The 20,893-nt window shown below is 42.6% G+C and overlaps 1 long non-coding RNA gene across 1 annotated transcript; it reads right to left on the bottom strand.

Moving 5' to 3' along the window:
- Nucleotides 1-279: 279 nt before the first annotated feature.
- Nucleotides 280-15,051, bottom strand: LOC138368279 (uncharacterized). The gene is made up of 2 exons (XR_011229561.1): nt 14,964-15,051; nt 280-1,040 (listed from the first exon to the last, which is right to left on the bottom strand). It is a non-coding gene; the product is annotated as an uncharacterized lncRNA (long non-coding RNA).
- Nucleotides 15,052-20,893: the final 5,842 nt, after the last annotated feature.

The following is a 20,893-nucleotide window of genomic DNA, read 5'->3' as shown; positions in this document are numbered from 1 at the left end:
CACTGGCAATATCAGCTATTTTTTGCATTTAATTTTTTTTATAGTAGATTTATAGTTAACGATTGTAGTTTGTTGTTTTAATGATATAGTAATTCTGCAGTTTTAAATTATTAATTTTTTTTCTGAAGTTTTCTCAAGTATTTATTTAATTTACCTGAATTGACCTACTTATTTACGTACCGCTTTAAAAATTAACTCGGGGAGTTAACTTCAGTAGTAAATCCCACAAACTTCAAGTTACTTTGAAAGAGCAAGGAAGAAAGGAACACCAGAAGAAATAATAAAAAAAAAAACTTTACTATTAGCATATGTATATATTTAAAAAAAAAATAATATAATTTCCTACCCTAAATAAATAAATTTCAAACTATATCATAGAAAATAAATATCCATTGCAAATTGTGATTAAACAAAGGGATTTAGAAAATTCTTTATCTTCATTTAAAGTGCTTAAAAATATGACTGAAAATTAGCTTTCAAAAATAGTATGTACAGCATAGCATTCATATGAAATGAATATTGCAAAAAAAATATCTTGGTATTTCTTCAGCTTTAAGACATATACAGACAGCTAACATTATACATGATGTATATTATAATAAGTACACTACTGTAATAATTTTCCCTTTAATACCAAATGGTAAACAAAAATACAACTGCAATGCGTTACTTGAATATATACATACTGCACCTCTAATATTTTCACACTGTGAAACAATATAACACAGAGGATGCTACAACAACAAACAATAGACTTAATATACTGACTGAAGACTAAAAACTCTTATGGTACACAGAAATAGTCATACAAATAACCTAAAGAACAATTTTCAAGTTCAAGATAAGATTAAGTAGCCTTCATACAAAAATTATATATGCACTGAAAGTCTGAAAGTAATGAAGACAAATATTTAGACAACACTGGAATAAGTCTTGAAACATGATTTGATGAGGCTGTTGGATCTCTTGGCTTCACTTGATTATTTGTTGCTGTCATGTGATTGTAGGCTCAGAAGTTTCAGAATTTTTCCATGATATTTCTGTAGAAAAATAACCAAAGGAAAATATAAATGATTGGGGGGGGGGTGTTGGACAAAGAACATGGAAACTGCAATTGGAGGGGGGGGGAAGACCTAAAAATCCCCTCTAATGTTTTGTAGGTTATGGATCCCCTGTCCAACCAGTGATGGCATCCTTTCTCTCAGAAAGAGATAGGAGATATAGCTCTATCTATAAATATCTTTGGCTAACTGCTAACAAACTCATCCTTACCATTGACAAAACCGTTTATATTTTGTTTGGTAATAAATCCTCAGATCAAAATAATCTAAGTAATCACAATAATCTAAAATAATCTAAGGCAACATGAAAAGCACATGGAAAACCATATCTTATATCCTAGGAAAACAACACTCCCACAACCAGATAAAACTCTCTACGGATGGCTATACACTATCAACTGATCTAGAAATGGCAAAATGAGTTTATTAGCTTCTTTTCATCGGTTGGTGCTAACCTTGCCAGAAAAATCCCTCAGACACATATCAACACACATCTCTCAGGCAGCTATCCAAACTATCTTCTCCTCTCACCAGTTAGCCTGTCAGATGTTGTGTCCATCATACACTCACTAAAAACCAAAGCTGGGAACATCAGTGAAATCCCATCCATTGTATACAAGAGTGCCTCCCATGCCCTTGCGCCACCTATAGCTCTGCTGTTTAACAAATCCCTAGTGTCATACCTTCCCTGATATCCTTAAAAAAGCAAGAGTAACACCAGTTCATAAAGGAGGCAATCCGGCAGACAAACAATTTTTTTTTTCTCTACCACAGACAAGGCCACACATTTACAATGCTAACCAGCATATATACATTTTCTTCTGTCCTCCATGGACAGGGTTAGAGATCAGTTAAACATATAGTTCAGGGATTTATTGAACACTCGACCACAGAAGGTGATTCGGTACTTTTAAATATGGAAAATGGGACAAGACCTTAAGTTAAGGGCCTTAGAGCATTCAACTCCGAGGCAAGAGATATGGGGTGACCAAGACAAACGAGTGTCAAAGATTAACAACAGAAGTTTAGCAGAATTCTTGTACAAAAGAGGATTACCATAAAGCGACAGAGGGGGGAGGGGGGTGGTGGTCGAAGAAAAACCTGCTTCTGAGTAAAGGTCATAGCACAAGTCTTAGCTGTAGAGAACTTTAAGCCATAATTGGTGACCCAAGACGACACGGCATCAATTGCAAGTTGAAGCCGCAGTTTGAGGAAAAGCCTGTCATCACTGACAGCAGAGGGTAAGATCGTCAACATAATGAGTGGAGAACATGTCAGAGGGAAGGGAGGAAAGAAGACCACTGAGGGTAACCAAGAAAATAGTGCTCAGAACACTACCTAGGGATACACCTTCGTATTGCTGAAAAGAGGCAGAGAGAATGGTACCAAGCCTCACTCATGAGGAATGACGAGAGAGGAAGCTCGGGAGGAAGAGAAGGAGATTACCATGAAGGCCAAAAGAAGAGAGTTGGGATAAAATAGGATCACTCCAGGTGGTGTCATATACCTTTTCTAGGTCAAAAAGGACAGTAACCATGGAGGTCTTCGAAGCAAAGTCAGTACTAACGTAGACCTTCAAGTTCACGAGGACATCAATTGTGCTGCAACACTTACAAAAGCCAAATTGAGAAGGGGAAGGAGGTGAGAGCGTTCCAAGAACCACATCAAACACACACTGACCATACGTTCAAAGAGTTTGCAGACGCAACTTGTGAGAGCAATAGGGCAGAAGTCTTTAGGAGATGACCCTAGAGAACAAGGTTTCCGAGAAGGAAGAACAACTACCTCAAGCCAGTCCTCCCAGTCCTCAGGGACTGACAACGACTCCCAGACATGGTTATAAACATTCATTAAATACTGTATTGAAACGTGCATAAATAGAGATGGCGAAGCATCTCATAATGAATATCACCTGAGCCCACAGCTGTAGAACCCCAGACGGCCAGGGCAGACTGGAGTTCTGAGAGAGAAAGTAATATTATAGGGAAGCTGAAGATGAGTGCAAAAATCTAAGGGGACAAGATTCGAGAAGGGGCTTACAAGTAAGGAAAGGAGGAGGAAGATGAGAACTGGCGTTAACAGTCGAAAAGTGTAAACCCAGTTCGTCGCGACCAACACCGAATCTGCCACAATAGAACCACGGAGGTAAAGGACTGGCGAGACATCTGGAACAAACTTGCCCACTATCTTACAAATTTTCTTCCAGATCAGGGGCAGAGGAGTGTCAGACATAATGGTACAAACAAAAGATCTCCGACCCTCACGCTTAGCCTTACGGAGGGGAGAGTGAAAAGAGAAGGTGACAAGGCTGCAGAAATGGTCACTTATATAGGTCATTAAGAATCCACCAGGTGCAATCCAAATAAAGAGAAGATGAGCAGAGAGAAAGATCAAGACAAGAAAGGATGGGATTGCAGGAGTCAACATGAGAGGGCTCATCAGAATGCAGAAGAGACAGAAGAAGAGAGGACAAATTGTTCAAGGTGGCAGCCCCGGGTGTTCGTCAGAACATCTCCCCCAGAGGGTATGCTGACAGTTAAAAAATCACAAAAAAAGGAGTCCAGCAGATCAGGAAGAGAAAGCGGAACATTTGGGGGAAGATAAACTGAACAGACTGTACACCATTTACTCACAAAGATACAGGCTGCAGAACACTGAATGGGCGACTGAAAAAGTAGGGAAACGAAGGGAATATCATGATGAATCAAGAGAACAGTAGAGTTGTGGGCCCCAGCAAAAACTGGAGGGAAAGAGAGAAAGGAATATCCATGGATGTGGTTATTTGGGGGTCTTGGGGGCTTTCTGTCTTGCTCCAGGTAGGGGTGTTTATTTTGGCTGGGAGAGGTTTTTTTTTTGAGGGGAGGGGGTGTTTTTTGGCTGCATTGTGGCTACAGACAACCAGCTTTACTATCAATGTGGCGGTCTATGTTTCTGACAGCTAGTTTGCTAGTGGTGTGATTTTTTTTTTTTTTTTTTTTTTTTGCCTGTTGTGGACAGAGGAAATCTGCTTAGCTCCTTATTAGGCTAGCCTAGATTGTGTTGGTGGTCCTCCACTGTTGTCCCAGAGGATTCACAACTGCTACTGGCAGTCAGTTTGCCCATACAGACAGGGTTCTTCCAGCTTTACTGGCCCTAGTGCCTGGGCTTTCCAAAGGGCTGATTCACCCTGGAAACTACTGGCCCTGGAAAACCCATGGGCTCAGTTGCACCATGGATACACTCATGGTCATTTGGCCTCAGTCCTGCATTTCTTCGGTTTTCTGGCGCTGTCTTTGGATTGACTTTCAGAGGATGTGGGGGCACTGCATGAGGGGCCCCCTCAGTTGGGGGTTCTGGTTACGGCTGCTGCAGCGTTATCTGCCTTGCTGAAGCTGTTTGACCCCGATCCTCCAGGAGGGGGTTTCGTTGTTTTCACCTCTCGTCTCACATGTCGGTAGGCTGTGCTTGCTCTGTCTTTGGATTCAGCTTAGGCCCTGGCTCTTTGACCTTCTTCGCCATTTTGTCCTCTGTTGTTACCGAAGAACAGTGTTGTCCAGTTTCTGTCGGCGACTTTTGCCAGTTGGCAGCCTATTTTGGACTTGTTGGTGCTCCATGGGGGTCGTTCTGACCCTCTTGGTTGGGTCTTACAAGGGCTTGGACCTCGTTTGGTCGGGGTAGGCAACCCGCTCTCGCACAAGACAGTACATATATGACTTATTGCTTATAGTCACTATTTGACTGATTAATACATACATGTGGTATATGCCACGCTATATTTTGTTTTTAAGGTACAAACTCTTCCTATAGATTTGCTAAACATCTTTTTTAATATTAGGAATTTATTTTTCAGTTTTATTAAACAATAGGGATTTTATACAATATTTGACATTATCCTGAGTTACTTTACAATTTATTTAAATATTTTGATTTTGTTTTATTATTTTTATAAAACTGTAATATCAATACTGTATAGGTTAAGTACTAATTTTAATTAAGAAGCAATAACATGCTTATCTTAACATACTAAGAAGGTTAGGGTTAGGTTGGTGTTTTCTATTCAGCTTTTCAAGGTAAACTAAAATATTCACAATAAATTAGTATGTCACATATGCACTTATTAATAAACCAATATTGACTATAAGCAATTGCGAGAACGGGTTGCAACCGGACCTTGGTGCCAGTTTCTTCATCCAAGTTCCCCAGTGTCTTCTTCATCTAGTCGGTGCGGTGTTCATACAGTGTGAAGTTTGGCTTCTCAGGGTTCACATCGGCCCTTTCATGCGTTGTCCCATTAGCCGGGGGATGGGGGAAGAGGGGGGTGGGGGAAGGTTCGCCTCTCTTTGCCTGTGCCTGGTCCCATCTTGAGAGGTTATCTTGAGGTTATCTTGAAATGATTTTGGGGCTTTAATGTCCCCGTGGCCCGGTCCTCGACCAGGCCTCCACCCCCAGGAAACAGCCCGTGACAGCTGACTAACACCCAGGTACCTATTTTACTGCTAGGTAACAGGAGCATAGGGTGAAAGAAACTCTGCCCATTGTTTCTTACCGTCGCCCGGGATCGAACCCAGGACCACAGGATCACAAGTCCAGTGTGCTGTCCACTCGGCCGACCGACTCCCATGATTCACGTTTTTTTTTCGGGTCGTTTCTTCCAGCCTTAGGTGGCTTTGGGCGGCATATCCTCCCATCTGGGGGTCAGGTCTTCGGGACAGGCCTCTTTCCCGTCCATCTGTCGGGTCATCACGGAGTGGGTGCGCTTGGGGCATGGTTGAAATGATTTTGTCTCTCAAGTGGGTTTCCCCCACTTGTTTCCAGTTCTGAAAAAGGACTGTGTGGATCTTCAGAAGATTCTAGACTTGTCTCATCTCAACGGGTTGATTCCTTGCCCCTCTTTTCAGATGACTACGTTATCCTAGGTTTGGTTCATTCTCAATCAGGGTGCTTGATGATTTCTCTAGTTCTGAAAGACGCATATTGGCACGTCCTCCTCCATCAGGGTTTCAGGGATTGGTTGGGTTTCGTGGTGGGGCAACAGGCTTACCCCTTTCGTCATCTTCAGTTTGGCATGAATCTGGTACCTCCCAATTTCACACGTTCCCACGACTCGGGTCATGGTGGCCTATCTGCATCTGCTAGGTCTTTGGATTTTGGCCTCCCTCGACGACTGGTTGGTATGGGCTCCCATCTTGTTTGCTTGTCTGCTATCCATGGATCTGGTTCTTTCCCAGCTTCCCAGGTTCGAGTTCCTGGTGAACTGGCGGAAGTCCCAATTGGTTCTGTCTCCAGGTTCGGACTTGGCTGGGCCTCGTGAGAGATTCTCTGATTGCATCCCTCTCTCTTCCTTTTAGCAACCTTGCTCCGGTTGCTGTATCACCTTTGGCTGTTTTTACCCGATACCTGATATTATCTTCCTAGGTGACTTCAACTTGCCTAGTCTCAGATGGAGAATAGTAAACAATAATATTATACCAGGAAATCTATCGGGACCTAACCAACCACAGATTAGAGAACTACTTAAATTCTGTGACAAATTTTCACTCAACCAGCAGATATCGGAGCTAATGAGAAATGAAAATATTCTAGATCTGGTCTTTACGAACAATGAAGACAATCAGGGACATTACGATATTAGATACCACATACTCAGATCACAAGATCATTGAAGTGCAAACGACCATTAATACTCAGAATAAACCTAAAATGTTGATAAAGTGAGAGGGATTATTCAGTAAATTCAATTTTAATAATAAAAGGATAGACTGGGAGATAATAAACAGGGAACCTACAAACATTCCTTGGGAAACTGTTCTAAGTAATACAAGTCCTACAGAAGGAATAGAAAAACTGACTTCGGAAGCGTATCAAGTCTGTCTGAAACATGTTTCTTTGAGGAAAGCCAGAAAGAGATCCAACGAAGAAAGAACGTAGACGACACTACAAAAGAAGGAAAAAATAAAGGAAATGCTTATGCAGACACAAATTTCCCGTCAAAGAAGGAATAATTTAAATAGGAAGACTGAAGAAATCGAGCGGAAATTGAAACACTCATATCAAACTGAAGAAAGGCAGCTAGAACAGAAAGCAATTCAGGAAATAAAGAAAAATCCAAAATACTTCTTCACATATGCTAAATCAAAAGCAAAAACCACTGCCAGTATTGGACCTATTCGTACAAGTGAAGGTTCATACACGGAGGATGACAAAGAAATTAGTGAAATCCTAAAATAAAAAAAGCAGTACAAGGACACGTTTAGCACTCCAATAAACAACATAAAAGTGGAAGATCCAGACAATTTCTTTATGCAGGACATCCAAACCCCTGTAAATATAACCGATATCAACACGAGCATACTAGACTTTGAAAGAAAAATTGAAAACTTGCCCATGCACTCGGCCCCAGGTCCAGATTCATGGAATTCAATATTTATAAAGAAATGCAAAGTGCCGGTAGCACAGGCACTCGGTATAGTGTGGAGGAAGAGCTTGGACACAGGGGAGATACCAGATGCACTTAAAGTAGCAGACACAGACTCCCTCTACACAAGGGAGGGAGCAAAGCACTGGCAAAGAATTATAGACCAGTTGCACTAACGTTGCACATAATAAAAGTATTTGAGAGAGTGATTAGGAGTCAGGTCACCAATTTCATGGAGACCAATGACCTTTACAACCCCGGCCAACATGGATTTCGAGTGGGAAGATCGTGCCTCTCACAGCTACTTGATCACTACGACAAAGTCCCTGAGGCATTAGAAGAAAAACAGAATGCTGATGTGATATACACGGACTTTGCAAAGGCTTTCGATAAATGTGACCATGGCGTGATAACACACAAAATGAAGTCAATGGGAATAACCGGTAAAGTAGGATGCTGGATACTCAGTTTTCTGTCAAACAGGACTCGGCGAGTAACAGTCAACCATATAAAATCTAGTCCAAACGCAGTTAAAAGCTCTGTACCGCAGGGTACAGTTCTTGCACCGGTGCTTTTCCTTATTCATATATCAGATATAGACAAAAATACAACTCACAGCTTCGTATCATCCTTTGCAGATGACACAAAAATCAGTATGAAAATTACCTCGGCTGAAAACATTGAAAAACTTCAAGCTGATATTAATAAAGTTTTTGACTGGGCATCAGAAAATAACATTATGTTTAACAGTGATAAATTCCAGGTACTCAGATACGGTAAAAATGAGGACCTTAAACATAATACAGGGTACAAAACACAATCGAATCTGCCCCTAATAGGAAAACGGCATGTCAAGGATTTGGGAATAATGATGTCTGACGACCTAACGTTCAGGGAGCATAACCAAGCAAATATTGCATCAGCCAGAAAAATGATCGGATGGATTACGAGAACTTTAAAATCCAGGGACCCCATCACAATGGTTGTACTCTTCAAGTCACTTGTGTTGTCCCATCTTGAATACTGCTCAGTACTCACTTCCCCCTTCAGAGCAGGAGAGATTGCTGAAATAGAGTGAATTCAGAGAACATATACAGCATGCATAGATGCGATAAAGCACCTAAATTATTGGGATCATCTCAAAGCCCTCCAAATGTACTCACTAGAAAGGAGACGAGAGGGATATCAAATAATATACACGTGGAAGATACTGGAGGGCCAAGTACCAAATCTACACAGTAAAATAACAACGTACTGGAGTGAACGATATGGAAGAAAATGCAGAATAGAACCAGTTTAGAGCAGGCGTGCCATAGGCACAATCAGAGAACACTGTATAAACATCAGAGGTCCACGGTTGTTTAACACCCTCCCAGCGAGCATAAGAAATATTGCCGGAACAACCGTGGACATCTTCAAGAGGAAACTAGATTGTTTCCTGCAAAGAGTACCGGACCAACCAGGCTGTGGTGGGTATGTGGGCCTGTGGGCCGCTGCAAGCAACAGCCTGGTGGACCAAACTCTCACAAGTTGAGCCTGGCCTCGGGCCGGGCTTGGGGAGAAGAACAACTCCCAGAACCCCATCAACCTCACAAGTCAGGTAGGTCAGTCTTAGTGTTTTTCCTGCCCGAAACGCTTTGCGTAATAGTGGCTTTAGGCATTGTATGTACTAGCTCTATCTATAAATCCATCATCGTTTTGTATCTCACCTTGTATGTATGTACTTTACCTGAATAAATATGTGTATTTGTATTTGCATAATATAGTGTATAGGATTGATACGCAAAAACAAATAGAATGTATTAGGAACTGTGCGCAAAAAATTAACAAAAATATATTCGCGGCAGCGCGCGCATCCTGCCCCGGGCGCGTACGCCACGGGCGAACAGGTAATGATGACATCACGTGCCAACTTATGGACCCCATAGCAGCCAAAGTAAGTACAAATTTGAGTTTCAGTTACTATAACCATACTCAGGGAAGGGTTTTTGACACTTTCAAAACTTTTTCCAGATAATTTATTTCCTGCACACTGGGGGAGGGGGGGGGTGGTGCCATATTTGGAAGCTGTGCAGTTGAGGGGTTAAGATCCATAGGACACTAGTTCTTGGTATCAATATTAGGGGGTGGTTAGTTCCAAATATGCCAAAAATATGCAATAAATGAAAACTAGTTAAATTTCAATCAAACTTTTTTGACAAGTTGTATATGAAAAGGGTTTCATCTGGTCCAAGTCTCAGCATTGTAGCGTAAATAGGAAGGGAGAAAAAAATATTTAATGTAAAAAATTTTCCAAAATGGTCAAAAACGATTATCAAACAAAAGTGTCAACTGAAATCATGTCTATGACTCTCAGCTATCACAATAGCATATATTAAAAACAAATTATAATTAGTTTTATTAAAAAAAAATTAACATTTTTTTTCTCATTTGTTTATCGGGCGATTTGCATGAAACTTATTCACCTGACTGCACGTAAGCCTATCTTAAGGGTGCCAATTTTGGATGAAATTGGTTGATGTCAACCTCAGCCACAAATGGCAGTACCTTAGACTTTAATATTTTAAAGATTTATTCTTCAAGTAACATAAACCAGTCGGGACTCTCATTTTTATTCAATTTACATGAAACTTACACCTTATATGTAAAGTTTAGGTCTCTAAAATCTGAAGGAAGCATTTTTTCCTAAGTTCATTTATTGATTTTATAAATAGCAATAAACATGATATATTTGCATAATATTTGGGGGGGAACTTTGACTATTTGTATTAGGAAAATTAAAGATGTTTTGGAAAACCCTTTTCTACAGATCCTTTATTATATGTTAATGTGTCAGAAAAGTGTCATAGTATGATTATATCTGAAAAGGTGAAAGGTTTCAACTCATTTGAAATTGTGTAATATTCGTTGAAAAAACAAAAAAAATTAAATCTCCCTTTCTATTTAGGCTGTAGTACTGAAACTTGGAACAATTGCAGCCCTTTTCATATATAACTAGTCAAAAAATATTGGTCGATATTGAACAACTTTTAAAAGAACTATCTAACGGCCCCATAATCCACTTGCTCATTTTTGTTTCCCACTCTCATAAAGTGGTGGTCCTTCATAGCTATTGAAGTTTTCATTATTTAATTCAAATATTGGAGTCAGATTTTCCCACAGGGAAAATGTGTTCATACACAACACATTATGGATGGAGGGGGATGATACATGCCACATTATGATGGAGAGGGATGATACATGCTACATTATGATGGAGGGGATGATACATGCCACATTATGATGGAGAGGGATGATACATGCTACATTATGATGGAGGGGATGATACACATTATGATGGAGGGGATGATACATGCCACATTATGATGGAGAGGGATGATACATGCCACATTATGATGGAGAGGGATGATACATGCCACATTATGATGGAGAGGGATGATACATGCTACATTATGATGGAGGGGATGATACACATTATGATGGAGGGGATGATACATGCCACATTATGATGGAGAGGGATGATACATGCTACATTATGATGGAGAGGGATGATACATGCCACATTATGATGGAGGGGATGATACATGCTACATTATGATGGAGGGGATGATACACGCTACATTATGATGGAGGGTATGATACACAACACATTATGATGGAGGGGGGATGATACATGCCACATTATGATGGTGGGAATGATACACACCACATTATGATGGAGGGGGATGACACTCACCACATTATGATGGAGGGAATGATACTCACCACATTATGATGGAGGGAATGATACACACCACATTATGATGGAGGGGATGATATGATACCACATTATGATGGAGGGAATGATACACACAACATTATGATGGTGGGAATGATACACACCACATTATGATGGAGGGGGATGATACTCACCACATTATGATGGAGGGAATGATACACACCACATTATGATGGAGGGAATGATACACACCACATTATGATGGAGGGGATGATATGATACCACATTATGATGGAGGGGATGATACACACATTATGATGGAGGGGGATGATACACACCACATTATGATGGTGGGAATGATAAACACCACATTATGATGGAGGGGATGATACTCACCACATTATGATGGAGGGGATGATACACACCACATTATGATGGAGGGAATGATACACACCACATTATGATGGAGGGGGATGATACTCACCACATTATGATGGAGGGGATGATATGATACCACATTATGATGGAGGGGATGATACACACATTATGATGGAGGGGGATGATACACACCACATTATGATGGTGGGAATGATACACACCACATTATGATGGAGGGAATGATACACACCACATTATGATGGTGGGAATGATACACACCACATTATGATGGAGGGGGATGATACTCACCACATTATGATGGAGGGAATGATACACACCACATTATGATGGTGGGAATGATACACACCACATTATGATGGAGGGAATGATACTCACCACATTATGATGGAGGGAATGATACACACCACATTATGATGGAGGGGGATGATACTCACCACATTATGATGGAGGGAATGATACACACCACATTATGATAGAGGGGGATGATACTCACCACATTATGATGGAGGGAATGATACTCACCACATTATGATAGAGGGGGATGATACTCACCACATTATGATGGAGGGAATGATACACACCACATTATGATGGAGGGAATGATACACACCACATTATGATGGAGGGGATGATACACACCACATTATGATGGAGGGGGATGATACACAACACATTATGATGGAGGGAATGATACTCACCACATTATGATGGAGGGAATGATACTCACCACATTATGATGGAGGGAATGATACACACCACATTATGATGGAGGGGATGATACTCACCACATTATGATGGAGGGGGATGATACACAACACATTATGATGGAGGGAATGATACACACCACATTATGATGGAGGGGATGATACTCACCACATTATGATGGAGGGGGATGATACACACCACATTATGATGGAGGGAATGATACTCACCACATTATGATGGAGGGAATGATACTCACCACATTATGATGGAGGGAATGATACACACCACATTATGATGGAGGGGATGATACTCACCACATTATGATGGAGGGGGATGATACACACCACATTATGATGGAGGGGGATGATACTCACCACATTATGATGGGGGGAATGATACACACCACATTATGATGGAGGGAATGATACTCACCACATTATGATGGAGGGGATGATACTCACCACATTATGTTGGAGGGGGATGATACTCACCACATTATGATGGAGGGGATGATACTCACCACATTATGATGGAGGGGGATGATACTCACCACATTATGATGGTGGGAATGATACACACCACATTATGATGGAGGGGATGATACTCACCACATTATGATGGAGGGGGATGATACACACCACATTATAATGGAGGGGGATGATACTCACCACATTATGATGGTGGGAATGATACACACCACATTATGATGGAGGGAATGATACTCACCACATTATGATGGAGGGGATGATACTCACCACATTATGTTGGAGGGGGATGATACTCACCACATTATGATGGAGGGGGATGATACACAACACATTATGATGGGGGGAATGATACACACCACATTATGATGGAGGGAATGATACACACCACATTATGATGGAGGGAATGATACTCACCACATTATGATGGAGGGGAAGATACACACCACATTATGATGGAGGGGATGATACACACCACATTATGATGGAGGGGATGATACACACCACATTATGATGGAGGGGATGATACACACCACATTATGATGGAGGGAATGATACACACCACATTATGATGGAGGGAATGATACACACCACATTATGATGGAGGGAATGATACACACCACATTATGATGGAGGGAATGATACACACCACATTATGATGGAGGGGGATGATACTCACCACATTATGATGGTGGGAATGATACTCACCACATTATGATGGAGGGGATGATACACCACATTATGATGGTGGGAATGATACACACCACATTATGATGGAGGGAATGATACACACCACATTATGATGGAGGGAATGATATGATACCACATTATGATGGAGGGGATGATACACACCACATTATGATGGAGGGAATGATACACACCACATTATGATGGAGGGGATGATATGATACCACATTATGATGGAGGGAATGATACATACCACATTATGATGGAGGGAATGATACATACCACATTATGATGGAGGGAATGATACATACCACATTATGATGGAGGGAATGATACATACCACATTATGATGGAGGGGATGATATGATACCATATTATGATGGAGGGGGATGATACACACCACATTATGATGGAGGGGATGATACACACCACATTATGATGGAGGGGGATGATACACACCACATTATGATGGAGGGAATGATACACACCACATTATGATAGAGGGGATGATATACCATATTATGATGGAGGGGGATGATACACACCACATTATGATGGAGGGGATGATACACACCACATTATGATGGAGGGGATGATACACACCACATTATGATGGAGGGGGATGATACACACCACATTATGATGGAGGGAATGATACTCACCACATTATGATGGAGGGGATGATACACACCACATTATGATGGAGGGGGATGATACACACCACATTATGATGGAGGGAATGATACACACCACATTATGATAGAGGGGATGATATACCATATTATGATGGAGGGGGATGATACACACCACATTATGATGGAGGGGATGATACACACCACATTATGATGGAGGGGATGATACACACCACATTATGATGGAGGGGGATGATACACACCACATTATGATGGAGGGGATGATACACACCACATTATGATGGAGGGGATGATACACACCACATTATGATGGAGGGGGATGATACTCACCACATTATGATGGAGGGAATGATACATACCACATTATGATGGAGGGAATGATACATACCACATTATGATGGAGGGTATGATATGATACCATATTATGATGGAGGGGGATGATACACACCACATTATGATGGAGGGGATGATACACACCACATTATGATGGAGGGTATGATACACACCACATTATGATGGAGGGGGATGATACACACCACATTATGATGGAGGGGGATGATACACACCACATTATGATGGAGGGGATGATACACACCACATTATGATGGAGGGGGATGATGCATGCTACATTATGATGGAGGGAATGATACACACCACATTATGATGGAGGGGGATGATGCATGCTACATTATGATGGAGGGAATGATACACACCACATTATGATGGAGGGGGATGATACTCACCACATTATGATGGAGGGAATGATACACACCACATTATGATGGAGGGGGATGATACTCACCACATTATGATGGAGGGGATGATACACACCACATTATGATGGAGGGGGATGATACTCACCACATTATGGTCATTGCCGTCTTGCCTAGCACAGTCCAGCAGCCACTTACAGAGCATCATCCGTCTTGCTTGCCTCATCTCATCCTGTCAACACAAAGAATACAAATTTATAATGACACATCTATATTACATTAATTTGGAACAAAATTAGAATAAATTAGTAGTACAATGGGGCCTTGACTTACGATGCTAATTCGTTCCCAGAGATGGATCGTAAGTCGAAGCAATTTTTCCCACAAAAAATAAAGGGAATTGAATTAATCCGTTCCCCCACCCTCCAAAATATTAACGTACAAATACATTTTATCCTGAATACAATGTTTTTTTCTAACTACAATACAGTACCTAAGTTTATCTTACCTTTATGGAGGGCTCTTGATGGCGTATAGAAGATGGTGATGAGAGGGGGGAAGGAAAGTTCTTACTGTCTGGAAGGGGAGTTCCCTACCATTATCACAACAGGCAGTGATGTTTTCTCTGGGGTACTCTCTCTCTCTCCTACGTTTTGCCTGAATACCACTAGGACCTGGTTGTGGTTCAGTGCTTGTTTGTCTCACTACAAATTTGTCAAGACATTTGTTTTTCCCTTTGTTTTAACATTTGTCTGTAATGATGCATTACTTTAGCACCCATAATGTCCTTTTTCTTAGCCAGTATGGTGGATATCGTTGACTGAGATTTCTTGTACTGCCTAGCCAGTCCAACAACCCGCACACCATCTTCATATTTACGAATGATCTCTTGTTTCTGCTCTATGGTCATCCTTACATGGGATCTCATATGTTGAGCCTTACCACTGACTTTCCTGGGACTCATGGCGTGATATATAATAATCACTTTAATGTTCAAAATGCAACAAATCACTACAAAAGCGAAATTTCTTATAGGCGCGATCGTCACTAAGCAGGCAGCTGTAGTAAACTGAGGCAGGTCGGCGGCGTGACTGGGAACCACGAGCTCGGTCGACCCGAACGTGTACCAACAAATATTTTAAGTCGACAACACCATTGGATGTCGAGTCGCATTTTCCGATGAAATTTACATTGTAATTCGAAATTATCGTAAGTAGGGGCAATCGTTAGTCGAGGTGCCACTGTATACTGGTATACATACTCGGGTTATAAATCTAGTTAAGAAATTACTAAAAGTAATTGATAATTATCCATACTTGTCTTGACCATGTATTTTTATCATGCTTAGTATTTTGTTTCTAACTTATAAATTTAAATGAAAATAAATCAATTGAACTTAGTGGAACTATTCATATAAATCTGGAACAAATCCCTAGTGCACTGTTCTAACTTATGGGTTATTGTCAATTTTTAAACACTAAAATTATACCTTTTGTGGCCCAGATAATTATGTAATGTGTAATGATTTGACCTAAGGATCACATTATTTGGCATCACCATTGTGAAAAGTTCTTCCCAATGTTTTAAGAAATTGATTTTTTTACAATTTTGTTTTAATAATAAATCCGGGTGCGGCACCCCACAACCCGAACCAGTATCAGTGAATGAAGGACATGACCGCATCTAGCCTGATTGCTTTCTAACAATTGGATTTATTGTAAAACAATCTGAAAAATATGCACATAAAACCAGCATTGAATGTAATGAAACTCCATTTTCTGGGCGAGTCCCAGAGGCTCCCCGGAGCTATCCAGGCTGAATGGGTATGTATAACTTTCTGGCATCCGTCAATGTGCACGGAGTTCTTGCCTACAGAGGACCATGAACCAGAACCTGGCCCCCTCAAGAGGGGCATGAGGAACAATGGCCTATAGAAAACCCCGTATGGTTGGGAGCATTCTATGTGTGTCATCGAACGGATCTGGCACCCAGAAAGGTAAGTGCCCCAAAACAAACCCCCTATTCTGGTGAAACTATTGCTACCAAAAGCCAAACGAGTGTACAGAACTCCACAAACAAATATTAGCAAATGAACATGACATGTCGCCACCCCGCTGCCTGTGCAAACCCCCTCCCCCCCCCCCTGAGAGGGGGAAAGGAGGAGCCCAAGACCCACCATGCCGGCAATCCAACCTTCAGTTCTTAGGTTGGATGTCAAAATACACAAATACCCCACCGACCGGAGCGCAGGAGGTATGCCAGTGAGACTCCGGGACTCGCTCAGAAAATGGCGTTTAATTACGTTCAACGCTGGGGAAGCCCCATCAGCTCCCAGGAGCTAACTATCTAAAGACAAGGAAAAACAGGGACTTACCCAGATAGCGGTCAGTCCTCACTCCTCAATACAAAGCCAAGACAACTGGCTGCAACTGCCGACCCAATGCAACGCAGGCCCAGGGACACTGACAAGGTAGAGAGGACCAGGACCTCTCGTGTCCTTGTGTTTGAAGATCAGGGACAATGACAAGTTAGAGAGTGGCCAGGACCCTCTTCGACCTCTAAAAACCCTGTGCCTGAATGTCAACCAAAGACAGCAGCCAAAGCAGTAAACTTGTACATGTCGTGGGCACAAGAATAGACCACAGGCTGGTTAGCCTTAATAATTCTATGGACAACCTGAGAGACCCGAGCCCGGGAACAGGGAAGAAGGGAAACCAGATCAACCCAAAGCGCATCCCTGGCCACCGAAGCCATGGCGTGCAAATAACGGAGGAGAGCTGCAACCAGACACAAGACATGATGCACCCCCGGCCTGACCAACCAAGGATCAACAACCCAAGGACCACTCCGGAAAGCAGCAGCCTCATTCTTCACCAGAAAAGAGGGAGACGGCTGCAACCGAACAAACCTACCACCAGGACCAAAAGAGCAGAAACCCTTGCGCCGGGGGAGAGCATGAAACTCCCCCGACCCGACCCCCAGAGGCCAATGCCAACAGGAAAAGAGCCTTGGAAAAACAATCTTGAACTGAAAGAGCCACTACAAACCGAGGAGGAGAGGAAACAGCACCCGGTCCAAGGACCAAGAGGACTCAGGCGACGCATGAGCAGGCCAGAGGTGAAACAACGTACGAGACAACTTGCGGAATGGAGCAGACATAACATTAATACCAAACGCAAGCTGGAGTGGCTCCGCCAGCGCCGCATGATAGGAGGCGACAGTATATGGCATAAGATGACGGTCCTGAAACAACAACGACAAGGACAAAACAACCATATCAGACAAAAGTACACCTACGCAGTATTAGGAAAAAAATGGAAGGACCGCCAGGACACCTCATACTGCCGCCAAGACAAGGCACGCAGATGGGAGACGAAGCCAAAATGAAGTCACTTGCGCCCCATACAAATGGTGATGTACTCAAGTCAGAAAGGCCAGACGCAAAGTCTCGAGAAGAGCAAACCAGCCTTGTAACAGGCATGACCAATATCCTGAAAGAGGCAAAGCTGTGGGAAGACCCTCAGGTTTGAACACCAAGCAAGCAGCGCCTAAAACCAAGGCTGGGCCGGTCACCAAGAGGCCAAGAGGACTACTCTTCCCAGGTAAGTCACCAAGCGAGCCAGGACTTGGAGCAACAGCTGAACGTGGGGGAATAGGTACAGGTAATCCCACCTCCCTCTAGTCCTGCCTGAAGGCATCCACCCAGACGGCCTAGCAGTTGGCGAAGAGCGCCACGTATACCGGGAGACGCCTCGACCACGCTGACGCAAAGGCCCAAACGTCCGGCTTAGCCAACTGAACGAGTTGGCGGCGACCATCCATTCTGTGGACAGGGGAATGAACCTGGACAGGCCATCTGACATGACATTGGGCACCCCCCTCCCCCCCCCCCAAACGTGAACTGCCAGGAGAGCCAAGCCCCAAAAACTCAGAACTTAGTCACCCGAAGTGACCAGCCCCAAAGAGCCAAAGACCACATTGAACCCTGGTTGATACCTGGTTGATGGGGTTCTTCTACTCCAAGCCCGGCCCGAGGCTAGGATTGACGTGTAATAGTTTGGTCCACCAGGCTGTTGCTTAGAGCGGCCCGCAGGCCCACATACCCCCACTGTTCAGGCAATGACCCACTGGGGAACAGTCCGAATGGAGCCAGACCCTCAATCCGCGAGAGACCCGAGTCCTCTGGAGCGAGATCCACACAGTCACGAACTCCCACACCGTGCTGCGAGCCCAATGGAGGGATGGAACCCATCGCCCCTGGCAGGCCTGGTGAGCACTGGTCACATATCCCCGCTAGAGACGACGTGTCCATGAACACATCGAGCGAGGGCTCAGGTCGGCGCCAAGGCACTGAACCCCGAAAAACCCAAAGAGGAAGCCAGCGATGTAGCAACCGATGCAAGGCCTCCGGAGGCCGAAACCAGCAGTCGCAAGAGAGGTGGAAGGGACGTCTATTAATGAATTTAATCAGTTCCTACACTGAGCTCGTAACGCGAAACGCTCGTCTTGCGAAAACAACACCACCACTGTCATCGGAGGCGTCCAAGAACCAGCGGGAATGCTAGGAAGCACCATGTAGTATGCTCGTTAATCAAGCGAAAGCTCGTAAATCAAGACATATTTTCTGCGAGTGGCTCGCTCATTACTCGAAATGCTCGTAACTGGAGTCGTGCGTCACTCGCGGTTCCACTGTATATAAATTCTACAAATTATACACTTTTGAATATTATTACAGCAAAAATCCAGAGAAGAAATGAATGTGAAACATCAAAATAATCGTGAAACATTATATTCGCTGCAACTGCTGCCCCATGGAATGGCGGGGCTGAGTGACCCTGAGCGCTCCATCATTCAGTGCCCATAATTTGCTCAACGTCCCAGCACCATCACAGCTAAAGTATGTCACATACAATATTTTTTTTTTTTTTTTTTTAGTTTCCTGTGATCAGTGACTGGATTTTAACAATATAAGAAGATAAAATAATCTTTTAGAAAGAATTTATTTTTGGCGCACCACAGGGGGGTGTCATTTTAATTCAGAGCATTGCAGTGGTTAAAATGCACCCAAATGCAGAACCTCAGTGAGGAGGTACCCTTGCACTACTCAGAGTGAGGCACTCTCCATTGGAGGCCAATCTCTATAGAACAAGTACCTGAACCTAGCGGGAATGTAACCCTGTCAGGGCAGGGGCAGCACCAGTAAGTATCTAGGGAAGAGTAGCCCTAAGCACATGCAGCTCCAGGTAAACAGTTACCAAAATTTCACTCAACAAGTGAGGCTTGTAAACATGCATATGAAAAGCAACTACAGTACTAAAGATTGGAATGGTACACAAGCATATAGGTCCCATCAGGCCAGAGTTCAAAAGATAGCTGACACACATTTTGAAATTTCTGGGACCTAAGGGTTTGTGACTCAGAGCAGTCAACTAATCTGACATCAAGTGAATGACTGAGGATTAACACCAGCAGCTGGCAGCACTGCAGCACCCATGCTAAATGACCTGTAAATTTGTAGACCTCATCCTGGAAACATTCTTCTATCAACATGTTAAACAAGTTACAAGGATGAGGGAAGGGGACGTTCCCTCCATGCTAGATTTGATATTTATCAGGAAGGAGGAAGAAATATTTGAAATTCAGTACCTTCCTTCCTTGGGTAAAAGTGACCATGTCTTTTTGGGAATAAAGTATGCAATGCATTATAATCTGGAAGAAAATAAGGTTGATGCAATTGAAAAACCTGACTTTAGGAGAGGACATTATGGCAACCTTAGAAATTTTTTTAGTGAGTATAATTGGACAGACTTGTTGCTAGGCAAGGAAGTGAATGAGATTTATGTCAAGTTTTGTGAAATATATGATAAAGGCACAAAAACATTTATACCAAAACAGAGATGCAGAACTAGGAAACAGGATTGGTTCAACAGAAATTGCAAGAGGGCCAGAGACCAAAAGGGACAAAAATGGAATCAATACAGGAAGAGGCCAAACCCCCAAACATACCAGCGATACAAAGATGCGAGAAACAGCTACACGGCAGTGAGGAGAGAGGCAGAAAGAAATTTTGAAAATGGG

The sequence above is a fragment of the Procambarus clarkii genome, chromosome 3 (assembly GCF_040958095.1).
Source record: "Procambarus clarkii isolate CNS0578487 chromosome 3, FALCON_Pclarkii_2.0, whole genome shotgun sequence".
In the NCBI taxonomy this organism is placed as follows: domain Eukaryota; kingdom Metazoa; phylum Arthropoda; class Malacostraca; order Decapoda; family Cambaridae; genus Procambarus; species Procambarus clarkii.
This window is presented reverse-complemented; position numbering and strand designations above follow the sequence as displayed.